The 22,815-nt window shown below is 43.1% G+C and overlaps 1 long non-coding RNA gene across 1 annotated transcript in view; it reads right to left on the reverse strand.

Moving 5' to 3' along the window:
- Nucleotides 1-8,824, reverse strand: part of LOC137332156 (uncharacterized) — a 30,801-nt gene extending 21,977 nt beyond the window's left edge. Inside the window, exon 1 of the long non-coding RNA XR_010965604.1 lies at nt 8,792-8,824. This is a non-coding gene — a long non-coding RNA (uncharacterized lncRNA). The remainder of the gene's footprint in view (nt 1-8,791) is intronic.
- Nucleotides 8,825-22,815: the final 13,991 nt, after the last annotated feature.

The following is a 22,815-nucleotide window of genomic DNA, read 5'->3' on the forward strand; positions in this document are numbered from 1 at the left end:
TCATTTATTTGCCTGAATGAAAACCCAGAGAAATTCTGATAGAAATTGCCTGAGTTATTTACAAGCAAGCAGAAAATATGATTCAAATTCGGAGGTCTTAGTTGTTATTGATTGTACCCTCTGAGGAACTTGACAAAGCACCACGCCTTAATTTTAAGGCCCCAACAAAGCCCCACACCTTATCGTAAAAGCAGTCCTATTTGGAAGAGATTTTGGCAGGTCCCACAGTTGCACGAAAAACTCTTCCAAATCTCATTTGGTATCTACTCTCCACTGCAGCGCAATATTGTAAATCAAATTATATTATAGGTACAACTGCAGGCTGATATTTAAAGCAACAAAAACAGTTGGAAACAAATTGCTTAGTAGACTGCGCAAAAAAATTACATTGTGCTCACCTCAGCATTCAGTTTAATCATTAATTCAGCTAATAGGACAGTTCTTCAGGCATCCTTGAATGCATCATGTAATTCATAAATTGAAAGGCAAGAGTAACTTCTCCTTACAATATTGAGCCAGGACTGTTTCTAAAGAAGCATATTAATAAGCCCCAATGAGCTGCTATCATACCTAAAATGTGTTTAAAATGCAAAAAGGATTCGATAGGGTAGATACGGAGAAACTATTTCCTCTGGTGGAAGAATCAAGAACAAGGGGGCATAACCTTAAAATTAGAGCTAAGCCATTCAGGGGCAAAATCAGGCAGCATTTTTTCACACACAAATAGTAGTAGAAGTTTGGAACTTTCTCCCCCAAAAGACTGGATGCTTGGACAATTGAAGCTTTCAAGACTTAGAGAGATAGATTTTTGTTAGGTAAGGTTATCAAGGAATTTGGAGCAAAGGCGGGTAAATGGAGATGAGGTCCAGATCAGCCATGATCTAATTGAATGGCGGAGCTGGCCAAGTGGCTGAATGGCCTACTCATGTTCCTAAGTCCTCCTTTCCTAAAAATACAGATAAGTCTATTGCAGGTATATGCATGCATGTAGACTTTGTGCACTTTTGGTTTCCCCTTTGATTTTTAAAAATAACAATGTGAATTGATGGACAGAGACTGACACAATTAAATCAGATTCTCTCTCTCAGGGTATATTAAACCTCAATTTAATTAAAATAAACTGGAATGAGAATGTAAAAATGCATAACAAATATACTTTCAGCAAAAATTAAAGCATGTTCATAAACTTGCGGTTTTGACAAATACTGTACAAAATTAACCCTCGCAACATAGAATAGAATGGTAGAATGATACAGCACAGAAGGCGGTCATTCGGCCCATCATGCCTGTGTCCACCCTTTGAAAGAGCTATCCAATTAGTCCCATTCCCCTGCTCTTTCCCCATAGTCCTGCAAATTTTTCCACTTCAAATATTTACCCAATTCCCTTTTGAAAGAATATTTATGTTAACGTGCTAGTCACAAATCCTTCCCCTGGTATAAACCCCCATTTATGCATGAACAAGGCTCAGGGCTTCCTTATGACCTGAATTTTCCTGTAGAGGTGGTTCATCTATATCTTCCATGTATTTCTTTGTTAGTTTCCCTATGTTTTATCCTCTTCCAAATAACCATGGAAATACACCAAGAAAGTTACAGGGACAATGGGCGTCATTTTAGCACCCGCTATCGGGCGCGTTCCTGGCGGGGGGGCTCCGAAAATCAGAGAATCCCGGAGCGGGACCGGAGCCCGCCCCGAACCCACGCACTTCCGGGTTCCCCGCTGATGCGCCGGCGTGCGCGCGCAGCCCCCGCTGGTGGGAATCCCGCAGGCAATTAAAGCCAGCGGGATGCCACTTGAAAGTATTTATTTAGGTATTTCAGGTCATTAACTGACCTGATTAAGGGATTATGTGAGGAGGGGTGGGATTTTAGAGCAAACTGGGATTGTTTCCCACACTGGGGGAAACACTCCCGGTTCAAATGGACGTGTTGCAGCTGTCAGCCTGTGGCAGCTGCAAAGGTCCATTTGACAGGTGGGGGGAAGACCCTCACCCATTGCAGGTCTGTCACTTGGGACAAAGTTTGGCCTCCACCACCCTCCTCCTGACAGTCAAAGTCACCAACCTGCACACTTACCCCGGGGTCCGGAGACATGTACCTACCTTGCGGACCCCCTCAGATGTACATCTTGCAGATGGGGGCCGCCATAGCTGCAGTCATGACCTCCTCGGAGGGCGTACAGCATCACCAGCCTCACCAGCCTCGCCGTCCACCCCTGACACGTGGAGCTCCACAACAGTGCTATGACACATCCACCTGTACAGCAGGAGGAAGGGCTACCGCAGAGAGAGATGCGTCGCAGAGGGCACTACCCTCGCTACAGGGTCCACAGACCGAGGCTCAGCCTCCTGGACCTCTCTGAGCAGCAGTGCACACGGAGGCTCAGAGTCACTCGACATGTAGTCGTGGACATCTGCAGCCTCTTTCATGCCGAGCTGCTCGTGGCTGGCCCGAGCCCCATCTTCTTACCTGTCGCTGTCAAAGTCACCACTGCCCTCAACAACTTCTCCTCCGCATCCTTCCAGGGTGCAACCGGGGACATCGCCGATGTCTCTCAGTCGTCTGCGCAAAAGAGCCCTGCAAATACACCTACACCCACTCTGCAGTGACACAAAGGGGACATGAGATTGCTTTGGCAGATAAGGCAAAGGAGAATCCAAAGAGCTTCTACAAATACATAAAGGGCAAAAGAGTAACTAGGGAGAGAGTAGGGCCTCTTAAGGATCAACAAGGTCATCTATGTGTGGAATCACAAGAGATGGGTGAGATCCTAAATGAATATTTCACATCGGTATTTACGGTTGAGAAAGGCATGGATGTTAGGGAACTTGGGGAAATAAATAGTGATGTCTTGAGGAGTGTACATATTACAGAGAGGGAGGTGCTGGACGTCTTAACGCGCATCAAGGTAGATAAATCTCCGGGACCTGATGAAATGTATCCCAGGACGTTATGGGAGGTTAGGGAGGAAATTACGGGTTCCCTAGCAGAGATATTTGAATCATCGACAGCTACAGGTGAGGTGCCTGAAGATTGGAGGGTAGCAAATGTTGTGCCTTTGTTTAAGAAGGGCGGCAGGGAAAAGCCTGGGAATTACAGACCGTTGAGCCTGACATCTGTAGTGGGTAAGTTGTTAGAGGGTATTCTGAGAGACAGGATCTACAGGCATTTGGAGAGGCAGGGACTGATTAGGAACAGTCAGCATGGTTTTGTGAGAGTAAAATCATGTCTCACGAATTTGATTGAGTTTTTTGAAGGGGTAACCAAGAAGATAGATGAGGGCTGTGCAGTAGACGTGGTCTACATGGACTTTAGCAAAGCCTTTGACAAGGTACCGCAGGGTAGGTTGTTACATAAGGTTAAATCTCACGGGATCCAAGGTGAGGTAGCCAATTGGATACAAAATTGGCTTGACGACAGAAGACAGAGGATGGTTGTAGAGGGTTGTGTTTCAAACTGGAGGCCTGTGACCAGCGGTGTGCCTCAGGGATCGGTGCTGGGTCCGCTGTTATTTGTTATTTATATTAATGATTTGGATGAGAATTTAGGAGGCATGGTTAGTAAGTTTGCAGATGCCACCAAGATTGGTGGCATTGTGGACAGTGAAGAAGGTTATCTAGGATTGCAACAGGATCTTGATGAATTGGGCCAGTGGGCCGATGAATGGCAGATGGAGTTTAATTTAGATAAATGTGAGGTGATGCATTTTGGTAGATCGAATCGGGTCAGGACCTACTCCGTTAATGGTAGGGCGTTGGGGAAAGTTATAGAACAAAGAGATCTAGGAGTACAGGTTCATAGGTCCTTGAAACTGGAGTCACAGGTGGATAGGGTGGTGAAGAAGGCATTCGGCATGCTTGGTTTCATTGGTCAGAACATTGAATACAGGAGTTGGGATGTCTTGTTGAAGTTGTACAAGACATTAGTAAGGCCACACTTGGAAGACTGTGTACAGTTCTGGTCACCCTATTATCGAAAGGATATTTTTAAACTAGAAAGAGTGCAGAAAAGATTTACTAGGATGCTACCGGGACTTGATGGTTTTACTTATAGGGAGAGGTTAGATAGACTGGGACTTTTTTCCCTGGAGAGTAGAAGGTTAAGGGGTGATCTTATAGAAGTCTATAAAATAATGAGGGGCATAGATAAGGTAGATAGTCAAAATCTTTTCCCAAAGGTAGGGGAGTCTATAACGAGGGGACATAGATTTAAGGTGAGAGGGGAGAGATACAAAAGGGTCCAGAGGGGCAATTTTTTCACTCAAAGGGTGGTGAGTGTCTGGAACGAGCTGCCAGAGGCAGTAGTAGAGGCGGGTACAATTTTGTCTTTTAAAAAGCATTTGGACAGTTACATGGGTAAGATGGGTATAGAGGGATATGGGCCAAGTGCAGGCAATTGGGACCAGCTTAGTGGTATAAACTGGGCGACATGGACATGTTGGGCCGAAGGGCCTGTTTCCATGTGGTAAACTTCTATGATTCTATGATTCTATGATCAGTTGTGGGTCCTCATAGTGATCCTCAGCAGAGGGCATTATTGCACAAACCAGACAGGATTCGCGAAGACATGGCAGTAGTGGTGCCAATATAATATGTAATGTGAGTTGTTCTGAAATTCAATATAAGTAACACCCGTGACAAACCCTCAAACACCCTTGTGCATCCCCTTCATGCTCACAACACGTTTGCCTTACGCTACCTACTGCACATATGTGATGCATGCCCTGTGGCTGCAGCACAGGTAGTGGCAGATTGAGTTAGGCTGGCCGTGAAAGAAATGCACGAGAGGGTGAGTATGAGAGAGCCATGAGATTGTATGAGGATTGGGTTGAGTGGTAGTGGTGGGATGAGTACTGGCGAGGTGAGTAGGTGCAGGTAAGATGAGGATGAGGTTTGAGTGGGTATGAGGGGTGATGTGACAGAGTAGTGTTGGCAGTGCTGAAGGAGATGTGGGGTGGGGGCAGTGATGTGGCAGACGGAGTGTAGGGGAAAGACTACGTGTACTCACTTTGGCTGACCTACTGAGGTCATTGGAGCGCCTCCTGCACTGTATGCAGGTGGGCGATATGTTGGTTGCGCTGGTGACCTCCTCTGCCACCTCGAGCCAGGCCTTCCTGGTGGCAGAGGCAGGCCGCTTCCTCCCGCCCGCCGGGAGGAAGATCTCTGTCCTCCCCCTCCTCCTCACCCCATGTATTGATACCTGGAGTGAGGCATCATTAAACTGGGAGCAGCCTTCCCCCTGGGCTGCTCCATGCTTTAATTTTTTCTATTTGTTGCAGCATCTGTCAGTGGAGGACTGCCCCTTTAAATAGAGCTCCTCCAGCTGACAGATCTTACTGCGCATGCGCAGCCCGACCGACGCGCAGATCAGCAGTGGGGAACCCGGAGGAGCAGGTAAGTGGATCCAATTAGTGGATTGGATGCTACGATCGCGCGGGAAGCTGACTAATTTCACCGGGCGCGTTACCCACGTGCCCGATAGCCCCCCCGCCGAGAACCCGCAGCCCTGCTAACATCGGGCCCCATAAAATTGTTGTAATGTATTGGTATTTATTAAAGGAATGCAATGGCCCTGAAATTCCTTGGGACATGATCCTGCCATTTACGCTGGGATTACGCCTGATCGTGCCCTCCAGCAATGACCCTGCGGGGTCAGTGGGATGGCACCTAATTTTACACAGGGCTGGCAGGCACAAGTGTCGCTGTAGGCACATCTTTGGGCGTCCATCTGTCCCAAGCACTCATTCAGTCTGGCAGATGCTCACCATTGGGGTTGGGGAAGGTTGCCTAGCATCCTTCCAGACCTCAGCCATATTTCTCTTAGTCTCCCGTGACAGTGGGACAACAAAATTCTGTCCTCCCTTTGGGGGTCCAAGCCGCTTCTCTGATCTGGATCCTTCTTCTTCTCCCACCCATTGTTAGACCTATTTTCTCCCACCCAGAGCCTGATGTACCTCATCTCACTTGGTGTACTGGCCTTGAGAGGTAAGCCGGGTCCTGACTGAGCCAGGAAAATGGGAACTTCCATCGTAGGGAGTCCAGGACAACATTTGCCTGGTTAAAGGCTGGGCGGAGGTTCTGCCCCATAATAAATAAAGTTGGAAACTCCCAGAAGCAGCAGAGACCTGGCGCTCGCTGTTTTCCGGTGGGTTCTTCTGGTCTCCCAGCGGAGTTACAGGGTAAGACCAGCGGAACACCCACAGATTTTCAGCGGCAACAGTTCTCACTTGCCAAGCCTGGCATACCTCATTAAGCCATAAACGTTACTTCTGCAGTGGGCACCATGCATAAAAAATTGCTGGCAAGTAATGGACACATCCGAATATAGCATTCATGGTTCTTGCCCATTATGTTTTCTGCCCTTTGTAATGTTTCAGTTTTAAAATGACTTTGAAGTGTTAATGGCAATTCATTGGACAATAGAACGCTCACATTTATATTCTCCTAGATTTCTAACTTTCTCTTTTTCCTTGTTATATCTGCAAACAGATAAATTTGCCTGGAAAGTCAAGCGATTTCCATAGATATATGAGTACTGATATAGTTGTCCTGGTGGTGTTGCCTGTATTTCTATCTGCACTAACAGTTGGGTGCACGTATACACAAGTATATTTGGTTGGCATCAAGTTGCCCTGTCGCCCCAAGTGCCCTGATGGCATTGGCGCCTCAGGTGGAATAGGCCTGCGGCCAGGTACCAAGCTCTCAGTCGATGCTAGCTTTAATCTATGCTTTGAGCAGAACTTAATGGGGATGCTTGTGGCTCACAGCACAGAACTAAATGAATGTCTGGCTCAGGAACTGCTGAAACACAGCAAGAAAATTAATTAATTCAACACTATCATCTATGATTTCTACAAAGATGCCTTACTAGACCTACAGGATATCACTGTTAAGGTTATTGATACCAGACTTCAAGATGTCTGAAATGTCAGCAACATAACTATAGATTTCCATCATTTTGCAAACATTGTGCAAGTCCAGCAAATGGCAAGGTGCACTCTACAGGCTGATCTATGTAAAGGAGACACTGTGAAGGATTGACAGATGTCCCAGAGATGTGGGAGGGGGGGAAATTTTATGAGTTTACACAGTGTTTATTCTGCAGTAATAAGGATTTGAGTATGCACAGCTCTTACTCGATTTAGAAAGTACAGCATTTTCTCACTTCTAACAGATAAATAATGAAATTGAGAACTCAGGATTACCAGCGATTAGTCAGGGGTTACAGATTATAAGTAATAATTTTAACTACTGTCAAGAGTTCAAGTTCTCCAGTTAGAAGTCTGGCAAACGAAACCTGGAGGATGAATCCACATGAATTGCTAAATGATTTACACACGGTTAGTTTGAAAATCAGCTTAACAAAGTATTACATAATGCGATATAAAAAAACACGTGTCTCCAAATGATAGTATGAGTAATACTGTAATTTTAACACAATAGGGTGAAAGCCATAAAACACATTTGACTATATTACACAGCTATATTCTTGGTATTGAATAGATATGTTGAATTACAGCAGTGTTGTTATTAGAGGATCTTTTACCTCCCACTGATGAGATGTGTTGGGAACCATTGTGCATATATATATATATTGCATTTGATATATGTTTTGTCCATCACACCAGTCTACATGCACATATTTTTCTGTGTTACACTTCAGTAAAAAAGTATTTGGAAAGAAAAAGAGAAAGAAAGTCAATCATTTGCAATGTACAGCAACAGAAAATACAGGAGTCAGAATGTCTATCCCCACCGATTGATCTTAGCAGCCACATTTCAGAAAAAATGGAAATCCAGTCAGCTAACATTGGATCCTTCCTACTTGCAAGCACTTTCTATTCTGAAACATTCCATGACGAACCACAATTAATCTCTGATTGACTGAAGCCTGATTTTACTTAGGAACATAGAAACAGGAGTAAGGCCTTTCCGCCGCTCGGGCCGATTCTGTCATTCAATTAGATCATGGCTGATCTGTATCTTAACTCCATCTACCCGCTTAGGTTCTTTAATCCTTAATACCCTTGCCTAACAAAAATCTATCAATCTCAGTTTTGAAATTATCAATTGACCCAGCCTCAACAGCTTTTTGGATGAGTGAGTTCCAGATTTTCATTACCTAATGTGTGAAGAAATGCTTTCTGATATCACCCCTGTACATCCAAGGTCCAATTTTAAAGTTATGACTCCTTGTTCTGGACACCCCCACCAGAGGAAATACTTTCTATCTACCTTACCAACTCCTTTGATTGTCTTAAACGCCTCAATGAGACCACCTCTTAATCTTCTATATTCAAAGGAATACAAGCCTAATCCTCATAATTTAACCTTTTTAGTCCCGATAACAATTGGACTTTGTGACTTTAAAGGGACACAACTCTAGTTTATCAGTAGAACAATATGCTGTGCATTGCTTGGTATTATACTGCTGTCCATATAATGCAGTGTACTATTTGACTTACCATAAATAAGCCCATGGGACATCCACTAGTATTGATAAATATGAAAACGTGCTTTTTATTACTGTACATGCAGTCAAAAAAGCTATTTTAGTTCATTATTATTCCATTACTCTCTCTCCAAGAGACCAGCTGAAAGCATGTCATAAAGGGGTTCCATTATAAAGAGGACATTTTACATGGGTATCTGAAATCTGAGCTTTAAATTTTTCTGACAAGCAGAACTCAGACTGATGGAGTAGCTCTAATGTAAAGTTTGAGATCTTGAGTGTTGCAATATATGACATTCTGATTTGCAGGAGAGGGCCTGTAGGGAGAATAAGCTTACCTGTTAAGTATCCAAGGGTCTAAGGGAATATCTGGAAATATTAAATAAGGCAAAATAAAAGTCATACATCTACATACAAAAAAAATCAGTAAGTTAGAAAGAATATCCTGAAGAATAATCAATTCAAGGAGATTTATTCAATTAAAGAACAGAGAGTAAGACTGAATATTGATATAACAGTAGATTACAGAGACCTTTAAATATCCTACAGTTAGAAAGATTAAGACTAGGGGACTAATGGCCAAATTAGAACTTGATGGTTGCGACCTGGTCAAATTGATACATTTTCAAAAAATCTCTTATAGTTAATGGGTATTTTCCTGGTTGCCAAATAAAATGAGGTCTTCAGTCAGACAACAGTCTTCTGAAAGAAATATGTACAATTATGATGCCTTGAATCACTGTAGATATAACTTTGGTGTGAATGAAAACAAACTTACCTGAGATGACAAAAAGTAGAGTTAAAAGGGAAACAAAGAGGGAAAAAAAACAAGGTGAATGTAGTCCAGCTTGGATCTATTGAGAGTGTCTTCCCAAAATTTTGTTGTTCCCTCTGCCTCAACAGGAGAAATCATTTGGTAAACTTCTATATAAAGGGATCCCGAATCAGGATCTCACGAATATAGTAATATTGTGTGTGCATGCATGTGTTATTTGATGGACAATCTCCTAATCAAAACTGAATAGGAACATAGGAACAAGAGTAGGCCATTCAGCCCCTCATGCCTACTCCGCCATTTGATAAGATCATGGCTGATCTGTGATCTAACTCCATGGGCTCGAATTTAGCAGGCCTGCGGGTTCCCAGCGGGTGGTCCTCCGGGAGCGTCGAAAACGCGGACGGCGAAATTAGTGGGTTGCCCACGCGATTGTAGCAGGCAACACGCTAATAGGAATCAATTACCTGCTCCTCCGGGGTCCACGGCGCTGGCCTGCGCGTCGGTCGGGCTGCGCATGCGCAGTACGATCTGTCAGCTGGAGGTTCTCTAGTTAAAGGGGCAGTCCTCCACTGACAGATGCTGCAACCAATGGGACAAATTGCAGCATGGAGCAGCCCAGGGGGAAGGCTGCTCCCAGTTTAATGATGCCTCACCCCAGGTATCATCAGATGGGGTGAGGAGGAGGGGGAGGACACAGATCTTCCCCCCGGCGGGCGGGAGGAAGCGGCCTGCCTCTGCCACCAAGAAGGCCTGGCTCGAGGTGGCAGAGGGGGTCACCTGCGCCACCAACATATCGCCCACCTGCATACAGTGCAGGAGGCGCTGCAATGACCGCAGTAGGTCAGCCGCAGTGAGAACATGAAGTCTTTCCCCTACACTCCGTCTGCCACAACACTGCCCCCACCCCACATCTCCTTCGGCACCGCCAACACTATTCTGTCACATCACCCTTCATACCCACTCAAACCCCATCCTCATCTTACCTCCACCTACTCACCTCGCCAGTACTCATCCTGCCACTAACACGCAACCCAATCCTCATACAATCTCATTGCTCCATCCCATACTCACCCTCCCGTGCATCTCCCTCACGGCCAGCCTCACTCAACCTGCCACCACCTGTGCTGCAGCCACAGGGCATGCATCACATATGTGCAGTAGGCAGCGTAAGGCAAACGTCTCGTCAGCATGAAGGGGGTGCACAAGGGTGTCTGAGGGTTTGTCATGGGTGTTACCTATATTGAATTTCAGAGCAACAAACAGCACACATTATATTGACACCACCACTGCCATGTCTCCGCGAATCCTGTCCGTTGTGTCCAATAATGGCCGCTCCTGGGTATCACTATGAGGACCCACCACTGATGCCACCCATCGTGTTACTGCAGAGTAGGTGCAGGTGTATTTGCAGGGCTCGTCCGCACAGACGACTGAGAGACATCGGCGGTGTAGCCGGCTGCACCCTGGAAGGATGCGGAGGAGAAGGTGTGGAGGGCAGTGGTGACTTTGACAGCGACAGGTAAGCAGTTGGTGCTGGGGCCAGCCAGGAGCAGCTCGGCATGAAAGAGGCTGCAGATCTCCACGACTACATGTCGAGCGAATCTGCGCCTCCCTGTGCACTGCTGCTCGGAGAGGTCCGGGGAGCTGCGCCTCGGTCTGTGGACCCTGTGGCGAGGGTAGTGCCCTCTGCGATGCGTCTCTCTCTGCGGTTGCCCTCCCTCCTGCTGTGCAGGTGGGCGTGCAACAACACCGTGTTGGGGGGATCCACGTCCCTGCGGCGGACGGCGTGGACTGTGAGGCTGCTGGTGCTGGTCATGCTCTTCGTCCTCCGAGGGTCTCCACACACCACCCAACTGGCAGGTGTTGGTCTGAGGGGTTGTGCAGGGTAGGTGTGTGGTTCCTCGGACTGGGGCTGCGGTTTCGTGTCGGTCTGTCCTCTGGCTTGGCGGGGGGTGGTGGAGGGCAGGGGTTGCCCTATGTGACGCGGTGGCCTCCTGCGTGGGTGAGGGCTCTCCCCCGTGGAGCGCACCTTGGCACCTGCCACAGGCTGCTGGCTGCAACACGCCTGGTTGGAGGGAGACTGTTTCCCCCAGTGTGGGAAACTCACTGCCTTGAACCGAAAATCCCACACTTCCTCTTTTGACAGCTGCTTCAGCTCATTAACTGACCACAACGAGCAAGTTAAGTACTCTCAAGTGGAACCCCGCTGGCTTTAATTGCCTGCGGGATTCCCACCAGCGGGGCTTGCGCGCGCAGCCCCGCACGTCAGCGCGGTACCCGGAAGTGGCCGGGATTTCGTCGCGATCCGGTCACGTGACCGGATATCGGGATTTTCGGGGCCACCCCGCTGGGAACCCGCCGGAAACACGATCCCAAAATCGAGCCCCATATACCTGCCTTTGGCCCATATCCCTTAATACCTTTGGTTGCCAAAAAGCTATCCATCTCAGATTTAAATTTAGCAATTGAGCTAGTATCAATTGCCGTTTGCGGAAGAGAGTTCCAAACTTCTACCACCCTTTGTGTGTAGAAATGTTTTCTAATCTCGCTCCTGAAAGGTCTGGCTCTAATTTTTAGACTGTGCCCCCTACTCCTAAAATCCCCAACCAGCGGAAATAGTTCCTCTCTATCCACCCAATCTGTTCCCCTTAATATCTTATAAACTTTGATAAGATCACCCCTTAACCTTCGAAACTCTAGAGAATACAACCCCAATTTCTGTAATCTCTCCTCGTAACTTAACCCTTGAAGTCCGGGTATCATTCTAGTAAACCTACACTGCACTCCCTCCGAGGCCAATATGTCCTTCCGAAGGTGCGGTGCCCAGAACAGCTCACATTACTCCAGGTGCGGTCTAACCAGGGTTTTGTATAGCTACAGCATAACTTCTGCCCTCTTGTACTCTAGTCCTCTAGATATAAAGGCCAACATTCCATTTGCCTTCTTGATTATTTTCTGCACCTGTTCATGACACTTCAATGATCTATGTACCTGAACCCCTAAGTCCCTTTGGACATCCACTGTTTTTAACTTTTCACCATTTAGAAAGTACCCTGTTCTATCCTATTTTGATCCAAAGTGGATGATCTCACATTTGTTTACATTGAATTCCATTTGCCACAGTTTTGCCCATTCACCTAATCTATCAATATCGCTTTGTAATTTTATGTTTTCATCTACACTGCTTACAATGCCACCAATCTTTGTGTCATCGGCAAACTTAGATATGAGACTTTCTATGCCTTCATCTAAGTCGTTAATAAATATTGTGAATAATTGAGGCCCCAAGACAGATCCCTGCGGGACTCCACTGGTCACATCCTGCCAATGTGAGTACCTATCCATTATCCCTACTCTCCAGAAAGATCAATTTTGTTTTTGTTAGTCGACACTCTCAATATCACCTTTTGTCATTTGAAAAATAATGTGGGGAATATGTTTTCTTTAAACCACTTTTGCTTTTCCCATTTGATATTCCCAATGTGCCCCCTTAGGATTCCAAAAACGAGCAGCAATTGCATTCCTTATTTGAATTTTATTCCTGTCCCTTTACTTTTACATGGAAGTAGGAAAGGCAAAGAACTATATTACAAGGAGACCGCCATGGTTTAATAGTGTAAAAATGCAAATGACTCAAAATAATTAATTTTCCTACAGTCCATTACAGTTTGTTTTTTCAGCTTTTGCTTTCATTCTTGATTATAGGCTAGAAATGTGTGATATTAGTATATGAACATAACACATTCATATAACATTACCTATGCCATTTTAATGGAGGCAATAATCCATTTAAAATTGTGGACAAAATACTGTGATATATACGTGTTGCACATTCATATGCTAATATCACAGTCATTTCTAGGCATACATTTTTAGCATCTTTTATTTCACTGTCACATTTTCAATCATGATCTGTCTCTATTAGTTATTATACCTTTTAAAATATTTAGTTTAATTTTCTCACTTTTTTAACCATTTAGGTCTAGGTTTAAACAAATCTAAAAGTGCTCAAAACACACATGGCCTATCCCTCACTCACAGAAAAGAGAGACCAATACAGAGAAAATGCCAGAACAGAGATAGGCAAGAAAACAGAGGAGGGTGAGAGAGAGAGATGGAGCAGAAACACAAAAAGGACAGATCGATGAAAAATATTAGTCGAATACAAATAAAGGAAAGGACTTGCATTTATATAGCGCCTTTCATGACCTCACGATGTCCCAAAGTGCTTTACAGCCAATGAAGTACCTTTTTAAATGTAGACACTGCTGTAATGTAGGGAATGGGTGAAAGAAATTAGGTAGAGAGAAATAGAGAGCCAGAAATGCAGAGTTCAGGAAAAGTCAGACATTTTTTTTATTCGTTCATGGGATGTGGGCGTCGCTGGCGAGGCCAGCATTTATTGCCCATCCCTAATTGCCCTTGAGAAAATGGTGGTGAGCCGCCTTCTTGTGGTGAACATCTTATCTCCTCTCCCACTTCAGCCTCTCGCCTTTCCCAGTCCCTTCCCCCACCCACCTCATTCCTACTTCCTTTGGGCTTTGGCACTGATCCAGCATCTTTCATTTCTCTCCCCCACCCACTGGCCCCCTAACTCTCCTCTGCTCTGTTACAATAGTCTACCTTCTGCACCCTGCCGCAGCCTCTAAACCTGCTGTTATCTCCCCCCACCCCCACTGACAGCATCTAACTCCACTCTACCTGCCCCTCTAGACTCTTCTCACCGCCAGTACTACAGTCCTCCTACAGCCCTGGCCCAATTATCCACCATACTCTCAGCCCGCTTGTCCAGAACACGACAATCGGTGTTGACTCCCTGTATGCAACACTACGGGAGATTGACTAGTGTGTGTGTGGATAGATAGGAAGGAATTTATTCCTCTGGACCAGTATATGTCAAGAAAAAGAAAAGCTTAGCAAACAGTGAAAGTATTCAGTTATGACTACATGCTGTGTTATTCCATTACCAGGGAAGGAGAAGAACTTCTCTTTTGGTTATTGCAGCTCAAGTGAAAAAAATTGATTATCAACAGTTAGTATCATGGTCAGTACAGTAGTTGCTAATTGACAGATTTGGACATAAAGCATCAAGTTCACTTACCACCCAGCTACAGATTAAGTAGCCTCATTATGTTTTACACACAATCACTTGGACTGGACTTCAGAGTAGTATGGTTAGTGGAGGTAAAAGCTGTGAAATCATTTAAGAGATAGTGGATATTGTGATGGATGATTGTCGGCCTTTCTAAATGGATAAGTTAAAATGGGATGAATAGCCATTCTCATCTACATTTATCACGTGAAATGGCCATTAGACATATGCTGATTGATTGAATGGGATTGTCAAATTTGGAAAACACAAGTGTGATGGGTTGAAACAGATGATATTCTTGAACAAATATAGGTGAACTTTAGTAATTATTTATAAAGGAGGAAAAATAAGTAGGTCGGTCGTTAGTGTTTATTAAATATGGACAAGCCTTTTGGGCCTAATGGCCTTTAATTCCTAAAAATTCTCATGGTGCTTCTATCCTTAATTGCTTGTCTTTTCACTCTCATTAACATTCACCTCCTGTCTCTGCAATATGTATCTTGGTATTCCTGCTATCAATTGCTGTTACCTCATCTTTCTCTCTTTTATTACATGGAACACTTAATTCCACACATCATCTTCTATGTGCTTTGGAATTTCCTTCCACCCTATATTACCCAATACTATGCTCTATGATCCCAGATCACTATCCTTTTCTTTCTTAACTGAAAGCTTCCTTAATAAAATTATATTCTTTCCTGTTTTTCCCTTATTGCTCCATATACTTTTAACTACTTATGTTACCATTTGAAGCTACTACACGAAAATAGCACACTATAACGTTATTTCCTTGCAATTCTTGACTGTCGCAAAGAGCTTTTAGATCCTGGTTGTACGACTCTCCAATTCCATTTAGTACTTCTTGCACGGGGCATTTAATTACTCCTTATCTGCATCATTTTTTTTAAAACTGTGCCTCTGACTAGTCAAGAATGTCACTTTGAGAAGTATATGCTGTCTTCAGGGCGATGGGTTGAAAGAGATGATACACATGAACATTAATAGGTGAACTTCAGTAATTATTTCTAAAGGAGGAAAATTAACGAGTAGATAGGTCGCTCGTGTTTATCTATTAAAAAGGGACAAGCTTTCTGGGGCCTAATAGCATTTAAATCCTAAATATTCTTATGGTCCTTTTGTACTTAATTGCTTGTCTTTTCACTCTCATTAACATTCGCCTCCTCTCTGCAATATGCATCTTGGTACTTCTGTTATTGATAGCAGGCCCTGAACCAAGTGCCTAAATCCCATTTTTAAAAATGGCCAATTTCTAGATTTTCAAAAAGAATTTCTGAGTACCACTACAACCCTACTGCATGTCTTTTCCACTGGTCTAAGGATTTGTTTTGTTAATCAGAAAAAAAGCAATGTTGGAATTTTTTTTCTACCGTAGTTTTAACTTTAAATTAAAAGAAAATAAATCAGCCTTGCAGTGCCTTTATCTGCCGCCTGATGGGCGGCGATGTCTGTGGGGACTCGGTGCTGTGCAATCTGTTTGCTTTATCTCCAACCCCAAAACAGGCTCAAGAAGAAACAGTTTATCTTTCTGTCCAAGTACATCAAGACTACAAGCAAAGGAAAATACTAAGATGGCAGTAGTGAGAATACGAACTCCTAGGTGGACAAAAATGTAGCTTAAAGCAACACTGTCTTCATTTATTAAAAAAGTGCCTGGAAAACCATTTTGTTTTACTTAGATGGAGAGAAGAGCTGTACATCATTTTGCCATGACATCCAAAATATGTGTCTACAAGATTTATATACTCACATCATGCATTTATAAACAAATAAATCGTCACTGGGTCAAAATCCTGGAACTCCCTTCCTAACAGCACTGTGGGAGAACCTTCACCACACGGACTGCAGCGGTTCAAGGCGGCAGCTCACCACCACCTTCTCAAGGGCAATTAGGGATGGGCAATAAATGCTAGCCTCGCCAGCGACGCCCACATCCCATGAACGAATAAAAAATAAATAAAAGATTGATAAATAAGTTTTCATGAAGACAGTGCCGCTTTAATAGGCTTTTTCCGGAGGAGAAAGATTAGGGGGCAATGCTATAAAGATTTGGTACAATAAGAATTCCACCCATAGTCCAAATCTACCCTGAAGTCAACAATAAGAGTTTACCAAATGACGTTAATGGAAGTCAGAGTTAAAAATAAATAATTGAAGGACGGATTAAAAAACACACATGTGAACAAGCTGTAATTTTTTATTGTGTATTTCCTATCCTGCCTAATGTTACGAGTAATTACAGATAATGTTTTTATAATATGAGAAGATTGTCGACCTCAACATTGTTTTCTTTTCCAATCATGTGTGCCCCACTCTAATTTAGTTATGCGTCTCCTTGCTTAGTGTAATCATACCTTCTCCTCCATCTGTCAAGCAGCCTCATGGGCCAATCTGAAGAAAAATACTGTTCTTTATACTGTCAGCCTAAATGTACCCTTAATGGAGACTTTCAAAGTTCAAAAAGTCATCAGCCATCTGGAGGCAACTCTGGAATTTGTGGTCGGGGGAAAATAAAATCTTAAGATACTAGTTAAAGATGGAGTAAAAGAAACTTTGAGGTTAAAATATATATATTTTTTATTAAACATTGGGGAGAAAATGCATCTCCATATTAAAATATGTTAAAATTCTCAAACTACAGAACATTTAGAAGAGGCAAATAGTATATAATTGCAAGTCTGCTGAGAATTGGACACCTATGTTTTTAAACCCACGTTTATTACCTTATTTTCTGACATTCCAATATATTTTCTTTTTCTTACCCTGTCAGATCTGCTATTATGAACTTAGAAGCCGTACTCCACCGCAATTATTAACTTCTGAAAACAGTGATTTAAATGCATTCCATTTTGGAGATATCGATTTAGGAAGTTTGCTGAATTTAAATCTGCAACTTGGGGATTAAATCAAAAATCCACTTTTCAATTTTGAACTAAGCGTGGGTCATATATTCAAGATTCTATCAGTGTGTGCAAGTGTAAGATGTCTTGTTGGCACTTTCCCTTTAGTAAATAAACAATACCACTGGAAATTATAATCCCTCAAAAATCTTTGCAATATTAAAATATTAAGTTTAGTTTCTCTTCCCAACACTGAATTTAGCAAAACAATTAAACACAAATATTTTCCTGTGTCAAAAATTACTTTCCTAAACTTTGATTGTCTACCAATTACACTTTCATGCAAGTATTTCCCCATAACTTTATGCACATAGATGAAAACATATTGAAGAATGATAAAATGGTGCCTTAAATGGAAATCACAAACAAATTAATGTTTTACTCCTTCATACCTCAAACGAAATATATGGAGGGAAATTGTGCTGTGCAGTGTTAGTTACAAACATAATAACATGCTCTTGTGAAATTCCTTTATTTGCTACTTTAATGAAGGGGGTTAATCCATTTATTTTGTGTGGCTTCATTCAAATAACAAACAAAGGAACATAATAGTATCATACAGTGTGACTAGTCGCTATTGCTATCAAGATGCCAAAGCCCTAGGGAGAAGTCGAATTCTTCCCACACATGATACTGAAGAGGACATTATTGTTTGCTCACTCAGCTCCAGCTACAGTTCAGTGTGCAGATCACCCAGACTAGACTCAGTTCTGTGTACAGATGAATCAGATGAGCTCCAGTTTTGTGTACAGTTGAGAGAGACTTATCTCTGTACTTCATATCCTCTTTAGGAACACCTTCTTTAACAGAATCACAACACTCAAAAGTACATTAAATAAGAAATGGATTGGTATCTTTTGGATAAGGTAGTCCACTGCGAGGGACGTGGCCCTCCATCTATGCCAAACCATTTTTCAATATGGCCTCATCCAGGCAAAATATTGGGAATTTAGAATTCACTTCAGTTAGTTGTATTCCAAAAGGGTCCCTTTGTCTTTGTTGAGAAAAGAGACAAATGCAGCCACATTATCCAGGAATATCTACGCATCAATAGGTCTATCTGGTTTCATGGAGCGATGTTATTACATGTATTGAGAAGTTAATTGCTTCAGAAAGTCCCTCACGTTTTTGAGATGTTAATGTATCCAATCTAACAGACTTCGATCAGAGCCAAACTGACTACATGAGGGAAGGAAAGCCATCTAACATGGAAATCAGATGTCAAAGGCAAACAGAGCCACAAGATCAGCCAAGATCGCAGTCCATCTATCTGAATGGTATTGTGAATTAATAAAATGATTGCCTACCTAGTTGGAAAGAAATGATCTGATCTTCAATGTAGCAATCCCAGATTAATACAATAGGTAAAGAGATTTCTCTGTCTTCAATTTCCTATTTCTGGCAGATGAGATATAGACACTTTTTTTGCATGATATCCCCCCACACCCCCCTCCCCCTTCCCCTGCCATAATATGTATCCACTTTTTGACAGTGGGAGCATCCATGTTATGCTCATCAGAGACTCAGTTAAAAGACTTCTCAGATTTTGGACTTTATTTTGATTCAAGCAGATTAAATATTGTACAAGTCAAATATTGTACTACTGGTTACATGCTGTATTTGTTTGCTTCTGTGTGATTATATCCCTTGTGAATACATTGACTGTCAGTTTTTGCCTGAATTATGCCATCTGACAACATGATTTTTTCCACCTTGACAAGTAGTGGGTAACACAAACTAATCTGGTGCAAAATACCAAGGTGTCAGTGCCATTGTTAGTCCTGCGACATGCTGTTCCCATTCCCATCATGGATTAGGGAGCAAGTTTCAGTTTCAGTTTCTAGCGGACACAGGGTTACTTATGAAAACTGCCTTTTGCTGTGAACATAAATAAAACTTACCGGGAGTAAACACAAACTACAACATCCCTCTCCCAAATTCTAAAGGAAGCTTTTGCAACTGTAAGAAAGTAAAAAAAAAATACAAAAGTACGTGGTGTGGATGAAATAAATTTTGACTCAAACATGATAGAAACAGCACACGTACCATTCGCAGAAGTGTGTCTGCTTTCCTTCAGATTTGGACCCAGACGCTGATTGTTATCTGAAAAATGAGCACTGTCACTAGTTGTGAACACTAGTATATCATTAGACTTGTCTATCATACTTGCGAGATTATCCTGAAAATTATAAGGGCTGAAAGGAAAAGCTTGTATAAAGAACAGATGGTTGAAGAAAAAGCTGGTTTCTGGTCAGGAAAGAGCACTACTGAACAGATTTTGATCTTCCGCATGATTGCTGAGAAAAGCCGAGAGACTCAACGGACAGAATTATATCACAATCACATCATCAGCAACATCAAAAAAAAAGCATTTTGGATTGAATTTGTATGCAGTGAAATTCCAGATTACAGCCCTATGAGCGTCTACCCCAAATCATTTTCAGAACTGACAACTTAAATCAGCAGAAAGAGTCCATTGAGAACGGTCGCAGCATGGCTGCAGTCCTGCATCTGTAGCTGGGATACAGTAGGGATGTGTCGTGCTAAATGGAACACATGACGCACTAAATCAAACCAAAATTAGAAATGCTGATGATACTGGCCTAATAGTGGCAACCACAATCCAGACTTAAAAGATACTGCACGTAATCTGTCAGTGTTGTATCAATCAAATCATAAAAATATGTCAAATTGATAAATTGTTAAAGATATTAAAGCAGCAATCTTGATAAATTAAAGAATGCATGTAAAAAAGAATTACGGTCCAACTCAAGCGAAGATCAACATTTATAAATATAAATTATACTAGTCTTGCTATAGGTGAATTGACAGGAATATGGAAGATGCAGTACAAATATGGGGAGAATAATGGAGGTCATTGACAGCAAATGCAAAGCTAAATTGAAGAAAGGCTGGAGAAACATGTTTGATATTTGTTGGACAGTTTGATAATCAGCATTTTTTCCTCTTTCTTTTACTCAGATGTTAGCCTGATCTCTCTTTATCAGTGTGTTAATTATGTGAAGCATCATTCTGGTAAAATATCATACCAACAAATGAAAATGATGGACCCACTGCTCCATCCAGCCTTTTCCATATAGTTGTTCCAACAGTCCCCACCACCCGGAGCTATAATAATCTTTAGAGGCAAAAAACAGACTAAAATCCCAGGCCAGTTAGGGGGAGAAAAAAACCTGGACAGTTCCTCTCAGACCCTTTTAGTCAATCAAACTAGTCCAGGAGATCCCATGACCCCATATACGAACATACGAATTAATAGCAGGAGTACGCCATTTGATAAGATCATGGCTGATCTGATTGTGACCTCAACCCTACTTTCCCGTCTACCTACTATAACCTTTGACTCCCTTGTTAATCAGGAATCTATCCAACTTAGCCTTAAAAATATTCAATGACCCTGCCTCCACCGCTCTCTGGGGAAGGGAGTTCCCCAGACTCACGACCCTCTGAGAGAAAAAAATTCTCCTCATCTCTGTCTTGGGAGACCCCTTATTTTTAAACTCTGGTTCTACTCTCTCCCACAAGGGGAAACATCCTCACAGCATCTACCCCTTCTAGTACCCTCAGGATCTTATATGTTTCAATAAGATCACCTCTCATTCTTCTAAACTCCAGTGTATACAGGCCAAACTTGTCCAACCTTTCCTCATAAGATGACCCCCTCATCCCAGGAATCAGTCAGCGAACCTTCTCTGAACCGCTTCCAAAGCAATTATGTCCTTTCTTAAATAAGGAGACCAAAACTGCACACAGTATTCTAGATGTGGTCTCACCAATGCCCTGTACAACTGTAGCAAAACATCTCTACTTTTATATTCCACTCCCCTTGCAATAGAAACATAGAAAAACATAGAAACATAGAAAATAGGAGCAAGAGTAGGCCATTCGGCCCTTCGGGCCTGCTCCGTCATTCAAAATGATAATGGCTGATCGTCTAACTCAGTACCCTGTTCCTGCTTTTTCCCCATACCCCTTGATCTCTTTAGCATTAAGAAATATATCTATCTCCTTCTTGAATATATCTAATGACTTGGTCTCCACTGCCTTCTGTGGTAGAGAATTCCACAGGTTCACCACCCTCTGAGTGAAGAAATTTCTCCTCATCTCGGTTCTAAATGGCATACCCCGTATCCTGAGACTGTGGCCCTTGGTTCTGGATTCCCCAGCCATCGGGAACATCCTCCCTGCATCTAGTCTGTCTAGTCCTGTTAGAATTTTCTATGTTTCGATGTGATCACCTCTCATTCTTCTAAGCTCTAGTGAATATTGGTCTAGTCGACCTAATCTCTCCTCATACATCAGTCCTGCCATCCCATGAATCAGTCTGGTAAACCTTCGTTGCACTCCCTCCATGGCAAGGACATCCTTCCTCAGATAAGGAGACCAAAACTGCCCACAACACTCCAGATGTGGTGTCACCAAGGCCCTGTATAACTGCAGTAAGGCATCTCTGTTCCTGTACTCAAATCCTCTTGCAATGAATGCCAACATACCATTCGCCTTCCTAACTGCTTGCTGCACCTGAATTCTTGCTTTCAGCAACTGGTGTACGAGGACACCCAGGTTTCGTTGCACCTCCCCTTTTCCCAATCTATCACCATTCAGATAATAATCTGCCTTTCTGTTTTTATAACCAAAGTGGATAACCTCACATTTATCTGCGTTATACTGCATCTGCCATGTTCTTGCCCACTCACCCAACTTGTCTAAATCACATTGGAGACTCTTTGCATCCTCCTCACAGCACACATTCCACCCCAGCTTTGTGTCGTCTGCAAACTTGGAAATGTTACATTCCGTTCCCTCATCCAAATCATTGATATGTATTGTGAATAGCTGGGGCCCAAGCACTGATCCCTGCGGTACCCCACTAGTCACTGCCTGCCACCCGGAAAAAGACCCGTTTATTCCTACATGACAACATTCCATTTGCCTTCCTAATCACTTGCTGTACCTACATATTAACTTTTTGTGATTCATGTACTAGGACACCCAGATCCCTCTGTACCTCAGAGTTCTGCAATCTCTCTCCATTTAAATAATATTACAAGATATTTATCTCTTGTACCAGATGATCTCCACCTCAGCCAGAAACAGGTCCAGCTCTCTCTTGAAGGAATACAGTGAATCAGCATTCACCACAGCGGGAAGCTGTTCCACAGGCCCACTATTCGCTGGGAAAAGAGGAACCGCCTAACACCCAACTTAGTTCAAGTCTTACATAACTTGTAAGCATAAATATCCAATATCTAACGGGTTCTGCTGGAAGTGCAGGTAGACATCAGGTGTGGACAAGCTTGGGCTCACCTAATATATGAATAATGGGCAGTTGGGCAAGGTACCTGAGGGTGACTGGTGCTGGTGGAGCTGTATCACAGCAAGGAGTTAACAGTTTCAGTAGGGAAGGGGAGGAAGAAAATTGACAGAGGACAATTGGCGACAAAACAAAGCCCATCGAATTTTAAGTTCAAGCCGAGTGGTTGATTGTTGGGATTGAAACCAGAATGTTATAATCGGATAGCCATGTGGTGAAGGATAGAACACTAGAGCCTG

The sequence above is a fragment of the Heptranchias perlo genome, chromosome 14, assembly GCF_035084215.1.
Source record: "Heptranchias perlo isolate sHepPer1 chromosome 14, sHepPer1.hap1, whole genome shotgun sequence".
Taxonomy (NCBI): domain Eukaryota; kingdom Metazoa; phylum Chordata; class Chondrichthyes; order Hexanchiformes; family Hexanchidae; genus Heptranchias; species Heptranchias perlo.